The sequence below is a fragment of the Papio anubis genome, chromosome 3 (assembly GCF_008728515.1).
Source record: "Papio anubis isolate 15944 chromosome 3, Panubis1.0, whole genome shotgun sequence".
Lineage (NCBI taxonomy): Eukaryota > Metazoa > Chordata > Mammalia > Primates > Cercopithecidae > Papio > Papio anubis.
Window position 1 is genome coordinate 44,472,159 of NC_044978.1, and position 13,635 is coordinate 44,485,793.

The window sequence follows — 13,635 nt, forward strand, 5'->3', positions numbered from 1 at the left end:
AGGATTTTACTCCAAAATAGATTTATTTGGCATGTTTTCACATATCCCTGAAAAGCCATTTTGTGGGGGAAATTTGCATCTGTAATTTTTGTAAGGAAAAGTTTGCATCTGCGAAGAATTTCTGCTGACACAGCTAGATCTTTCCCCTTCCAGACCCTCCCAATCCTGAAGAGATTAACCTAGAGTCTAGTACCTTTTAAGGGTCTAACTAGGAAATATTTGCCATCCGTTTTCTCTAAACGTGGCCACCTATGAGACCTCATCTACATAATAAGAATCTTGGTCTCCACAACCCCTTATCTTAACCCAGGCACCCCTTTCTTTGGATAATAACTTAACTGTTTGAACCAATTGCCAATCAGAAAAATCTTTGAATCCACCTGTGACCTGTAAGGTCCCACTCTGAGTTGTCCCACCTTTCTGAACCAACCCAATGTATACCTCACCTGTATTGATTAACGTCTTATGTCCCCCTAAAATATATAAATCAAGCTGTAAACTAACCGTCTTAGGTACATATTCTTAGAAACTCTTGAGACTATGCCTCAGGCCATGATCACTCATATTTGGCTCAGAATAACCCTCTTGAAATATTTTACAGAGTTTGGCTGTTTTCGTCAACAAAGAAATGACCTATTAACAGATGCTGACATATATTTTTTATTTTATTTTATTTTTGACCTCTGAACTTTTTATTGGCCTTCTGCTCCCCAAAGGGTACCCTGCTTCTGCTGGCTTAATGTCTCATCCATGGGCTCCACAAGGTCATTGATGACACCAATGTCACTCAGCTGCAGCTGGAGACAGAGATCGAGGCTCTCAAGGAGGAGTTGCTCTTCGTGAAGAAGAACCACAGGGAGGAAGTAAAAGGCCTACAAGCCCAGATTGCCAGATCTGGGTTGAGCCTGGAGGTAGATGCCCCCAGATCTCAGAACCTAGCCAAGATCATGGCAGGCATCCTGGCCCAATATGAAGAGATAGCTCGGAAGACCTGAAAGGAGCTGGATAAGTACTGGTCTCAGCAGATTGAGGAGAACACCACAGCAGTCACCACGCAGTCTGCCAAAGTTGGAGCTGCTGAGATGATGCTCACAGAACGGAGACATACAGTCTAGTCCTTGGAGATCGACCTGGACTCCATGAGAAATCTGAAGGCCAGCTTGGAGAACAACCTGAGGGAGGTGGAGGCCCATCATGCCCTGCAGATGGAGCAGCTCAATGAGATCCTGCTGCACCTGGAGTCAGAGCTGGCACAGACCTGGGCAGAGGGACAGCGCCAGGCCCAGGAGTATAAGGTCCTGCTGAACATCAAGGTCAAGCTGGAGGCTGAGATCGCCACCTACTGCCACCTGCTGGAAGATGAGGAGGACTTCAATCTTGGTGATGCCCTGGACAACAGCAACTCTATGAAACCATCAAAAAGACCACCACCCACCAGATAGTGGATGGCAAAGTGGTGTCTGAGACCAATGACATCAAAGTTCTGAGACATTAAGCCAACATATATATTTTTAAACTGACTATATAAGCTTGGCTTTATAAATCAGATCAGTGGAGAAAGAAATAACTCTTCAATAAATGGTGCTAAGATAATTGGATACCTATTTTTAAGTCATATTCTCAGGTATTACATACACAAAAAGATGGTAGATGGAGTCATAAATTTAATGCAATGAATTTTTTGAAATGACAATTATTGATACCTAGATGAAAATGTTGGTGAATTTTTAATCGAACTCGGTACGAATAGAACTTCCAAGTTCAACAGCAACAAAAGAAATCACAGAGGGAAAAAAACACAACAAAGTTCAATGAGATGAAAACATAGAATGTCTACACGTCAAAGATATATTAACAAAATTAAAACCAAGCAAACTAAAAAATTTTGTGAGAAATGACAGATAGTCAATGTTATTATCATATACAAATTTACTATAAAAACAAAAACATAAACCAACCTCAACCACCATTACGGGAAAAAGGTTTAAAAGCCAAATATAAAAAATAGAGTTCGTAGGAGCTCTTCTAACAATAGTTCTTCATGAAACTATTGCCAATGCTGATCATGATTAATATTTTCACAAAATTCTCAGCATTGAAAATATCATTCAATTTTCCCAGATAGAAGGAAGATTTGAAATATAAAACTGAAACAGTTAATTAAATAATAATACATTCAAGTGGTCAGGTGAGCTATGTCTTGGACATATGGGAAGAATTGCATTTTAGAAGAAATATCCAAATAATGCTTGTAATATGAAGGTCTTGCTGCTCCCTAAATAAAAGATCCCAATATATTGCCCTAGACAAAAAGAGCAGATAGCAGATATTAATGCTGTATATGTCATTCAAAACAACAGTGAATAGTCCCTGGAATATTATATGCAGTACTCATGGTCACTGCACCTCCAAAGAGAAAGGAAAATAAGGACACTCTCAGGGGCTGGGAGGCTTATGAAAATAAACTTTAGAAAGCAAAATTCTTTCTCACAGGTGCAAAATTAAAATAATAATAAATGTACTATATGTTTCCTGTGAGCTAAGCAGTATGTTAAATTCTTTAAATATGTTATCTCATTCAGTGCTCCCAGCCAGCCTAGCAGAGAGGTGCCCTCGCACACTTGTTACAAATTAGAAAATGGTCTCAGTGCTTGATTTCACACAGCTGGTGAGAGAGAGCAGCGCAGGGACTCCAAGGTAGGCCTGGCTGACTGCAAAGCACATCCTCTTTGTAGTCAGGATCATTAGGCTGAGCAACACGGACTTTTCTACCACATATTAGACTTGGGGAACACTTGTTGAAATGAAATTGCAGAGGAAAACCCAAGGCCAACTAGTCTAATCCGTGACAGCACCAGTGGAATTCCCTTTCTTGGAGGCAGAACACGATAAAGCAGGACAAATTCCAAAAGGGAGTCATTCATTTATTTATTCATCTCACCAACAAATATTTATGAAGGTCCTACTTTCTTTATGCCAAACATTGGGCTAATAGCACTGAATGTCAAATTCAGAATGGATTTCTAAGGGCAGAAAGGAATGCTTAGGGTGTGCATTCTCACCTTTTTTAGATTGAATTCATGAAGGACGAAGATGCTTTAAAAAGAGAAGCTTTCTCATGAACTGGCATTGTGAGCGTGATAAACCACATATCTTACCCACATCCTTCTGTCTAAATGTAATCTATGTACAGTTTGAGAGGTGGACCATTTGGACTATAGGTATGGCTTTCTGAGCACTTGAAGAAAATAGCATTAGTTCATAATTTCAAAATGGTATGATGCAGCCTACTTTTAAAATGTGAAATCTGCTGAGATTCTTTGTACAATTATTCCTATATTTCTAGTGATTAACAAAATAATTTTAGAGCTAATTTATCTTCTGCCATGGCTTATGTTTGCAGTGCTTCCCAATCTTTATCTTCAAGTTTCTCCACTGGCTCTTTCATACCAACTTTGAGAGTTTCGTTGTATGCCCCTTACAATGCCTAGGAAGGGAGGATGGGTTTTCTTTATGAACATATGAGAGAGGATTATGTGGGGTAGAGGTGTTCTTAAAAGCATTATATATTCTATGCAACCAAATAAAAGCATCAGGATATTTTTCATGATTAAGTATCACCTTATAAATTATAGAGAAGTGAATTCCATCAATTGAAATTTGATCCTGGCTTAACAAAATTTTCCAACTTAGAAATTTTGTGTCTGTATCATAACCAGCTTATTTGAAAAATAATGGTTTTGGGTTTACCAGCTGCCAAAAGTCTAAGTGTAGAACAACAAATTCCCCAAGGGACGGCTCTCCCTCCAGTCATTATGAAAGTGAGGCTGGAGCCCAGGAGGGAGGAACAGATTGCATTGCCCATGAGCATGACCTAGTGGCTGGTTCACTGAGTGGCATTTATGGTAGGAATAGAAAAGGCTGCTGGTCTGTTTTCCAAGTGTCAGGGTAAGTGATGTGTATGCAGCTGTTGTCAATGGAGACGTGAAGAGCAGGAAAGAACAGCATATTAGAAAGCATAAGTTAAAAGAGACATTCTTAACCTCCTAATATTAAGCATTTGGTACTCTCTACTGACTTCAGGGACCAGGACCCATCAAAAGCACTTGTTTGCAGAGGCAAACAATGTTCTTACTGACTCTTCACAAGGAACCAAAAATGATAAACTTTGCCTCATACTGGCTCCCAAGTCATTGCAGGGAGTTTATTTAGACTGCAAGACACTTAACAGAGCTTACCATGGTAAGCATGACTTGCCATACACGCTTCATCAGGGAATCACTGGCCAACATGCAGTTATATTACTAAATAATTTATTGTAAGGGGGATACATCAACCCTAGAGAGAATCTGAGAATGCTATGCTATGTTTTGCAGCCAAACATGTATCATATATGCCTGAACATTTCTATATTACTTTGATAACACAGCTCTGCATGCCTATCAAAAGTTTAATTAAAGCTGACTACAGTGCAAATTATCTAATGCTGTTTTTGTGAACTCTCAATAGTGTTTCATCTTAATCATATGGCTACTAAGTGGCAGTCAATATACGGTTTCCATCAGGTTTTATAGAACTAGATATTCTGTACCTGGAATTATGAACGTACTACATTTTCCTATAATCTGCTCTCAACAATTTTCAAGGGAAAAGAAATAGTAAGGTCATTGATGCTAAAGTTACAGCCCTGCTTAAACAAGCAAATAAACAAATAGATCTCAAATGCCCAATTCAAATGCTGTGCCACATACATTAGTATATTATCTTTACAAGCCTCATCTACATAAATTTAAATAATTGTTGGGCCATATTGCAATATATATTCAAATTCAATATCAAGTAGTAAATCCGTGAAATGCTAAGATGTTTAAAACATTTTTTGTAAATGATCACATCTCTGCTTAGAAGTGGAACAGCAACACTGAAAATGCTGGTGATAAGGTTTGATTTAACAAAGGGATCTGGACCAGGAATGCAGAGACTTGGGTTCTACTTTCCTCTTTGTCACAAATTTGCTTCTTGATTCAGGGCTTTGGGTTCCTGTTCTCAGATAATTATGGGAGAGGAGAGACGTGTAACGTTTTGTATTCATTAGAACTACTTATATTGCAAGGACAGAAACTACTTAAGCTCAAAAAATATTTAAAGGACAGTGATTTTCTGACATGGGGATTGTGAGAGTCCAAAGTAAAGCAGGCTTTGGGGTGGCTTCTGCCTCCGTCTAGGTGACCCCAATTAGAGACCAGATTCTCTTCTTCTCTCCACGCTGGAGGTTGGCACCAACCTCAGTCATCCATGTTCCTGGTCACCAGATGCTGCTGACATCTGAGGATGCACATTCAGAGACAATGTGTCTGCCCTACATTTTAAGCAAAGTACTTGCATGTTTACTCTGATTAGACTGACAGGGACTGCTACCCCAGAAGCATCTCAGCTGTGTGAGAGATGCAGCTACCCCTAAAAATCTGCCATTTGTTATCAAGAAATACAAAGAAATTGATTCTAAGTAGACAATCAACAAATATCTAGTTTGTAAAAAGTGAGGGGTTTCGTTTTTGGTTTTTTTTGATTCGTTCCCCCAGTTTTGATTTTCTACTATTCTAAATTCTATGGGCCCCAGAAGTTTTTACATTTAAACAACAAGCATTGACTTCGAATCTAAATCATGGTTCTTGCCCCACCTCCCGGCAGGTTTTAGACTGGTTAAAGGAAAGAAAGGTGAAACAGTTATTTTATTAACAAAAGGACAGTGCTATGATTTGAATGTTTGTCCCCTCCAACACTTACCTTGAAACTTAATCCTCAGTGTGACATATTGAGAGGTGGGGCCTTTAAGAGATGGGGCCTTTAAGAGGCAGAGCCCTCATGAATGTATTAATCTATCCATAGATTAATGGATAATGACTTAATGGGCTATCTGGAGGTGGTACTAGTAGCTGTAAGAAAAGTAAGAGAGGCCAGAGCTAGCACACTCAGTCCTTTCCCATGTGATGCCTTGTGGCTCCTTGGGACTCTGTGGAGAGTCCTCACCAATAGCAAGGCCCTCACCAGCCACCCAGTAACTTGAGAGGCTAAGATGGAAGGAGACCACTTCAGAAAAAAAAAAAAAAAAAAAAAAGCCCTCAGCTCACAAGATTCGCCCTCTCAACCTTGAACTTCCAAGCCTCCAGAACTGTAGGAATTAAATTTTGTTTCTTTATAAATTACCCAGATTCAGGTATTCTGCTTTGAGCAACCAAAACTAGATTAAGACAGAAAGATTCTACGAAAATAAATAAATCAGAAACAAATAGGCATGGGGAAGATATTGTTGGAGAAATGGGGGGAGAGGTATAAGGCAATGACCTGAAAAACACGGAGAAAGAAGATAGACAACAGGCTCAGTGAGGAAAGGGGGAAGAAGACGATGTACAGAAGGGGGTTGGGGTCAGATTGTGAAGAGCCTTGTGTACAAGTATGGGGAGTTTGAAATTGATCAATGGAAATCAGGTATAAATATGTTCAGATTTGTCTGGAGAAGCGGACTCCACGGTTGTGGTTTTCAAAAGCCTGATAGCATAACTTATGGACATTAATATAGGTGGCCCAATTGTAGTAACTCTGAGCCCTCCATTACTGCAGAATCTCAGTCCTCTCTGCCTCCCATATAGGTGCATCCTTCAAAGCCTCTCCAGTGTTTTTCTGAGGTTTCAGCATTGAACCTGTTGCATTGCAGACTGTCAACTGCAGTCACCAGGAGCACTAGTCATATTCTCCTCCCCAGCTCTTGCTTCTGCATGTCCTTATCCACTGTCCAAGAAGCTACTTCAGGAACCTTCATTATCAATGATGCTAGCTCACCTATCAAGAAAGGGAACTGCTGGTCTGCAGGGCTCTGGAGTGGTACTGGATTCCATGCAAGGGACTTAGAAGGGTTGCTGCCTTAATTCTTGTCACCAGGGCTCTAAAACCATTGCTTGTGCCCCAAAATGAACAAAGTGAGACTCATAAAAATGCTTTCTTCAATCCCTGTCTGTTTAATCATGGGTGTTAAATTTTTTTTCAAGAGACATGGTAGGATCCAAACATTGTAACTTCATCTCCCTCATCTTCCTCAGAAGTATATGCACACACAAAATTTGCTCCTTCTGCTCCAGCAACAGAGCCATATCAAGATGCAGGCAGAGATAGAGGGAGAAGGACATTGGCCCTTTATACTGAAAGGCTGGGTTCTCTGACATTTTCACATACTGATTTACCATTTATGTTCAATCCAGTGTGTGACACATGAAAGGACTTGAGTGTTACTCATTGGATATATGCACAAGCAAACCATGTAAAGAATACACTAGTGACAGAAGAGAATAGTGATTCAGAGGCTAATCATTGTTGGAATAGTCTTAGGAGCACTAAACTAAGATACCAGCTGATGAGGGTAACTTTGAGAAACATTTCTGGGATGGAATCATCAGATATTTGCAAATGGATTATCCTCTTACACTTTTCAGAAAGAACAAGGGAGAAAAACATAGGTGCAGGCCAGGTGCAGTGACTCACGCCTGTAATCCCAGCACTTTGGGAGGCTGAGGAGGGCAGATCACCTGAGGGCAGGAGTTCAAGACCAGCCTGACCAACAGGGAGAAACACCATCTCTACTAAAAGTACAAAATTAACTGGGCATGGAGTAGCATCCAGCTACTTGGGAGGCTGAGGCAGGAGGATCACTTGAACCTGGGAAGCAGAGGTTGCAGTGAGCCAAGACTGCGCCATTGCACTCCAGCCCGGGCAACAAGAGCGAGACTCTGTCTAAAAAAAAAAAAAAAAAAAAAAGCAACCAACAAATGTCCAGTACAGGTTTCCTTTACTAACTCTGACCTTCTATTATACAACCCTAAGTTCCTTGGTTCTCACTAAATATATGCCAAATCCAGAGCTACTATTATTGAGACTCTCCATCAGTACAGTTGGAGACGCAGGAGATTCTAGAAATCCTAGAAAATCTTCAGAAAGAGCAAAGGTCCAAGTACCTGAAACAGAGCCAACAAGAAGGGTCAAGATTTCCTGTGGGGAGGCATTACTCATGGGAAATTTAGGGAACTAGGTTGTGTAGAACCAAGAGTTCAGGTTGCAAGAAGTAAGCATGTATGAGAAGAAATATCAAGAAAAATATTAATAGCTAAAGAGGGATGCTTGGGTAGATGATCTAGGTTTAAATAAGAATGACAATAAAAATAGTAAAAACAATTACTACCTCTCATTGAATTCAAATATGGGCCAGGCAGTATATCATCTGCTTTATATATGATACTATATTTATTTCTCATAACTAGGATGTGATTTAGGCATTCTTATGTGTTTTAGTGATAGGAACAGAGACTGAGAAAGATGAAGAATTTTGTCCAAAGATGATTTCAAACAGGGCTTTTTGACTTCAAAATATGATCCTGTGAAATTTTTACCTTCATGCTTCAGATGCCAAGAAAATTTAAATTGCTATTAGTGTAGAAAAACAAAACATCACTAAATGCCACTATCCCTTGTCAATCAATCAAGTGAAAGTAATTTACAGGGTATAATCTTATCTGATTCTAAAAAATATATATATTTATATATATTTTATATATACTTTTCTTCTTTTCCATATACTCTTCTGTCATAAAATTCTTTTTTTTTTTTTTTTGAGACGGAATCTTGCTCTGTCGCCCGGGCTGGAGTGCAGTGGCCGGATCTCAGATCACTGCAAGCTCCGCCTCCCGGGTTTATGCCATTCTCCTGCCTCAGCCTCCGGTGTAGCTGGGACTACAGGCGCCCGCCACCTCGCCCGGCTAGTTTTTTGTATTTTTTAGTAGAGACGGGGTTTCACCGTGTTAGCCAGGATGGTCTCGATCTGCTGACCTCGTGATCTGCCCGCCTCGGCCTCCCAAAGTGCTGGGATTACAGGCTGGAGCCACCGCGCCAGGGCAAAATTCTTTTTAAAAAAAGAAAAAAAGATTACTTGGGATATCATAAGTGCTTTCATTATACTTGTTCCCAATTCAGAAAGATAAGCCTTGCCTGCCTGTTGACCCTGAGTTTTCAAACTCAGTGGCAAAGGAATTGATACGTGAATTTAATTATGAATTATTTCCTTTTTGACAACCAAATCTTATGCAGCTTAAAAAATCCTCTATACTATTCAAATATTCCTTGGAAATATAAGAGGCTATTTGATACAGAAATTTAAAACTACATGTTAGAGAAATGTACTAGTAGCAGTAATAGGCTTGGCAGTGAATGAGAATTAAAGAATCAAGAGTTTCTCACTTCAGACATCAGATCTAATTTCAGATGTTGGATCTATACTATTCAAATGTTCCTTGGAAATATAAGAGGCTATTTAACACAGAAATTCAAAACTACATGTTAGAGAAATGTACTAGTAGCAGTAACAGTCTTAGCAGCCAATGAGAATTAAAGAATCAAGAGTTTCTCACTTCAGACATCAGATCTCACTTCAGATGTCAGACCTATGTCGTGACTGAATAGAAGAACTTGTAGATTACAATCAACAAGGTGAATGTAAGCAATGTAAACAGACACACATGATTTGATGGACTGCAAGACTGAAATAACAAATTCCTTATTAATTAAATTGATATGGGAGAGGGACAGGGAAACACTGGGTAGAGAAAGGCGGGGTTCCTCCCTCGGGTTCCACCCTGGGGCTTGTGCCCACAGACCTAGGTGAGGACAGGCACTCCTGTTTTTGTGCCCAAATGTTGCATTTTCCAAGATTACCCTGGACCACCATGCCCCCCGCATCTTGTGCCTGTAAAAACCCCAATACCATAGCGGTTACACACATAAGCGGCTGGACGTGGAGAGGAACACATCCGCAGATGAATGCACAGACACCAACAGTCCATCGATGACGGAACAACGCAGATGCCCAGGGAAATTTGCTGAGGGCAATTGGAGGAGATCTCGGCCCCTGAGCAGCCCAGCTCCAGCGGAAGACCACCTTCCCACTCCATCCTCCTTTTGGCTCCTCATCCGTCTGCTGAGAGCTACTTCCACCACTCAGTAAAAAACCTTGCAGCCGGCAGGGCGCGGTGGCTCACGCCTGCAATCCCAGCACTTTGGGAGGCGGAGACGGGCGGATCACGAGGTGAGGAAATCGAGACCATCCTGGCTAACACGGTGAAACCCTGTCTCTACTAAAAATACAAAAATTAGCCGGGCGTGGTGTGGGCGCCTGTAGTCCCAGCTACACGGGAGGCTGAGTCAGGAGAATGGTGTGAACCCGGGAGGCGGAGCTTGCAGTGAGGGGAGATCGCGCCACAGGCACTCCAGCCTGGGCGACAGAGTGAGACTCCGTCTCAAAAACAAAACAAAACAAAACAAAGCAAAAAAACACCTTGCACCCATCCTCCAAGCCCACAGGTGATCCGATTTTTCCGGTACACTAAGGCAAGAACCCGGGATACAGAAAGCCCACTGTCCTTGTGATAAGGCAGAAGGTCTTACTGAGCTGATGAAGACAACCTGCCTGAGGATGGCCACGCTGAAAGAGCACACTATAATGCACGCCCGCTGGGACTTCAGGAGCTGTAAACACTCAACCCTAGATGCTGCTGTGGGATCTGGGGTCGGAGCACACTCTCCCCACGACCTGCCCATCTGCCTACTACCCCTAGGGGTTTGAGCTGCCGGGCACTGAAGAAGTGATTTACCCCCCAGTGTATGCCCTGTGAAGGGGATTAGGGAACTTTTCTCATTTCAAAACTAACAATCTACTTCTGGGAGAGTAAAAAGTGAACAGTTTATTAATTTGGGGAAAAGGTACTTCATTGATCCACCTTTTTGTTTTTTCTCAAGCTTAAATCACCTTTAGCTTTCTGACTCACCATTACCTCCAAATTAAGATTCAAAAGCAGGTGAAGAGGCTGGAAGGTACCTAGAACCCTTGAATGTGGGCCAAAAACCACACACAGACGGGTGTGAACCCAGTATATACTCAATTTCTTTACACCCAGGTAAGCTGAGACTGTGGAAATGTGGGGGAACACTGGAGCGTGTAACTTTGGATCAAATAAGTTCTCAGAAATTTATTTGGATTTGCAATCATTACAGAAAGAGGAATTTCTAAGGACATGGGGATCCACTTGAACAGGGTGAGCCCTTGCAGAATTGTGTAAAACTAAATTTTCATCAGTGTTCTCTGGGGGCCTCTCAGAAAGACTGCAATCTTCTGGATGCCTGCATTTTCTTCCATGCATTTCAAGACACCTGGAATACATATTCTTTAAAAAGGAAAAAAAAGGTCAAGGTTGAAACAAAGCCCTTAAAGCATCTGTGTATCCCTGGAATTCCTAAGGATTCAGAATGATCCTGTTGTGATCTGGAGACTCCATGAGTGTCGTTAAGCTGGGCAATTTGAACCCACTACAAAGAAAACTCAGTGGTCCAGCCCCCAGACTCTCAGACTTTGGGGTGGGCCCACTGATTAGCTCTGGACTAAAATGTCCATTCTGTATTCCTGGATGCCATTTTCATGCCTCACCTTAATGTACAATGAAAGGCATTTAGTTATGGCTCCATTCCAAGGAAGAGGCCTTATTAACTTGCTGCCTAAGTCCAAGTTAGAAATGCACATATATATTCCCAAATGGGAATACCTGTGTAACCTTGAATCAAAGAGCAAATTTCATGGTAGCAAAGCTGGGGGCTGACTTTTAGCTTCATCTTCTAGAAAACTATCCAGCCATGTACATCAGCTAGAGTTTTAAACAAATACTGAAGGAAAAGGGAAGAATTTTAAAGGAGAATGAAAATGAAACAACCACAACAGGACAAATAATCCTGAATCACAAATGAGAACGCTCCCATTGGCAGAGACACAAAGGTAATATTTTCACTAGAATGAATAGTCCTAGAAAAATTTATTCTCCAATATCAGACACAACCAGGCCTTTTCCTTCCATATGAGACATGAATGTCTCCTTTTTCCACTTCATCGTTTTCAGTTATCCAAACAAAATTTTAGCAGCAGAAAAAATAATGAATTTAGTCTGTTTAGGTCCAGTATTTCCTCGTTAATGTATTAACTCCCTGGCAGTAGTCAAACCATGCACTCTTCCTCCAGAATATTTCCTTCTCTTTTATCACCTTTAGAATTTCAATGTCACTGAATAACTTCTCTTTAATTTTGTCCCAGTGCAAGAAGCAGACTCCTTAAGAGCACATTAATTTCATCCTGACTGAAACTTTGGGAGACCTTGTATACCACAGAGGCAGACTGCTGTTTAAAACTTTCTTTTTTTTTTTAATGTGTGTCAGAGCACTTTAACTTCAACCACTCTGCTAAGAGGCTGTTGTTTTAGTTCAAAGTGTACACAAAGGAGAGGATCACCACGTATGAACTAATATTTGCTTAACTGTCTTCATTTCCTCATTGCCCTGCAATTCAAGTGCTCTGTATTCCTCTCTTCAGCAGTCATAGCATTAAGTGAAGAAAAATTGTGTTGTTCCTAAGCCCAGCATATGCCAAAGAGTCTAGTATTTGCTCTAGTGTTTCTCACAACCATGTGTTAAATGATACTTTACTTTCATAGCTAAGTGAGTCAATGTGAGGTGAGATCAAGGAGCAAGCGACAAAGGATAGAGTGTGGCCCGGGAGGTTAGTTCAGGTAAGGTCTCTCCCACCGAGTTGCTACTCCATATTCCAGAAGCTAGAGCGTCCATTTCTCCTCCCTTAGGTAATTATTTTGAAAATTAATGACTGCCACCCTGGGTGGTAAGATTAAAGTAAACTTAAATAGAAAACCAATACCAACAAAAGAAAGAGACAGAGATAGAGACAGAGAGGGTGGGAGAGAGAGAAGTGGGGGAAAGAAGAAGAAGAGGAGGGAAAGGGAGGGGAGGGGGGAAAAAAGATAGAAAAATTGTCCCTTTCAGAAGAAGATGTGGAAATCCACCAAGGGCAGCCATCGCAGCAGCTCAGTGCTCTCTGCTGTGGGCAATAGTTGGGTTTGATCCAACGTTGTCAATTATTCACTCTCAAAGCTTTCATAAGACTTGAAGTTGCAACACACAGCAGCAGTATCAAAGTTTGAAGTGGAATAAAGAGAGGAAGAATAACATCCCAACTCCTTGAATGTTACTACATCTCTGCATTTGAAAAGATTTCAAAGTGCCTTCCTTTCTGCTTATTATCCTTCAACCACCGGACTTTCATTTTTCCCTTCACTTGTCTCCTCGTCTCTCCTTCCATAGACCCCACCACACAGCATATCTAGTGGATACTGTCCAAATTGTGGAGGGTAGTGGAAAGAAAGAAAGAAGTCCTGTTTCTTCGCACCTCCCTACCAGCTCCTTCTTCCATCCTTCTCACCAGATGTCCTAGCCATGTGGGCTTGCAGCCAGTGGCTTCCCCAACACTAGCTCTGATGGTAGCCCCCGTAGTTTCAAAACCAAGATTTCCAGTGTCACTTTGCCCTTTTGCCCATTTCAGAAATGATGTTTAGGCTTCCTAGAGCTCCTAAAGGTCCAAATGCTATATCTTCTTTATCCATCCCTTCACTGGCACTGCAGCTTTGATCCATCTAATGAACTGGACTGAGAGCAAAGCTGCTGACCCTCTCAGTGTTTGGTAACAGCATTACTTACTGGCCTATC

At 41.2% G+C, this 13,635-nt stretch overlaps 1 pseudogene; it reads left to right on the top strand.

Annotated features, from left to right (window-relative positions):
* The first annotated feature begins 743 nt into the window (after window positions 1-743).
* Window positions 744-1,913, top strand: LOC101012470 (annotated as a pseudogene).
* Window positions 1,914-13,635: the final 11,722 nt, after the last annotated feature.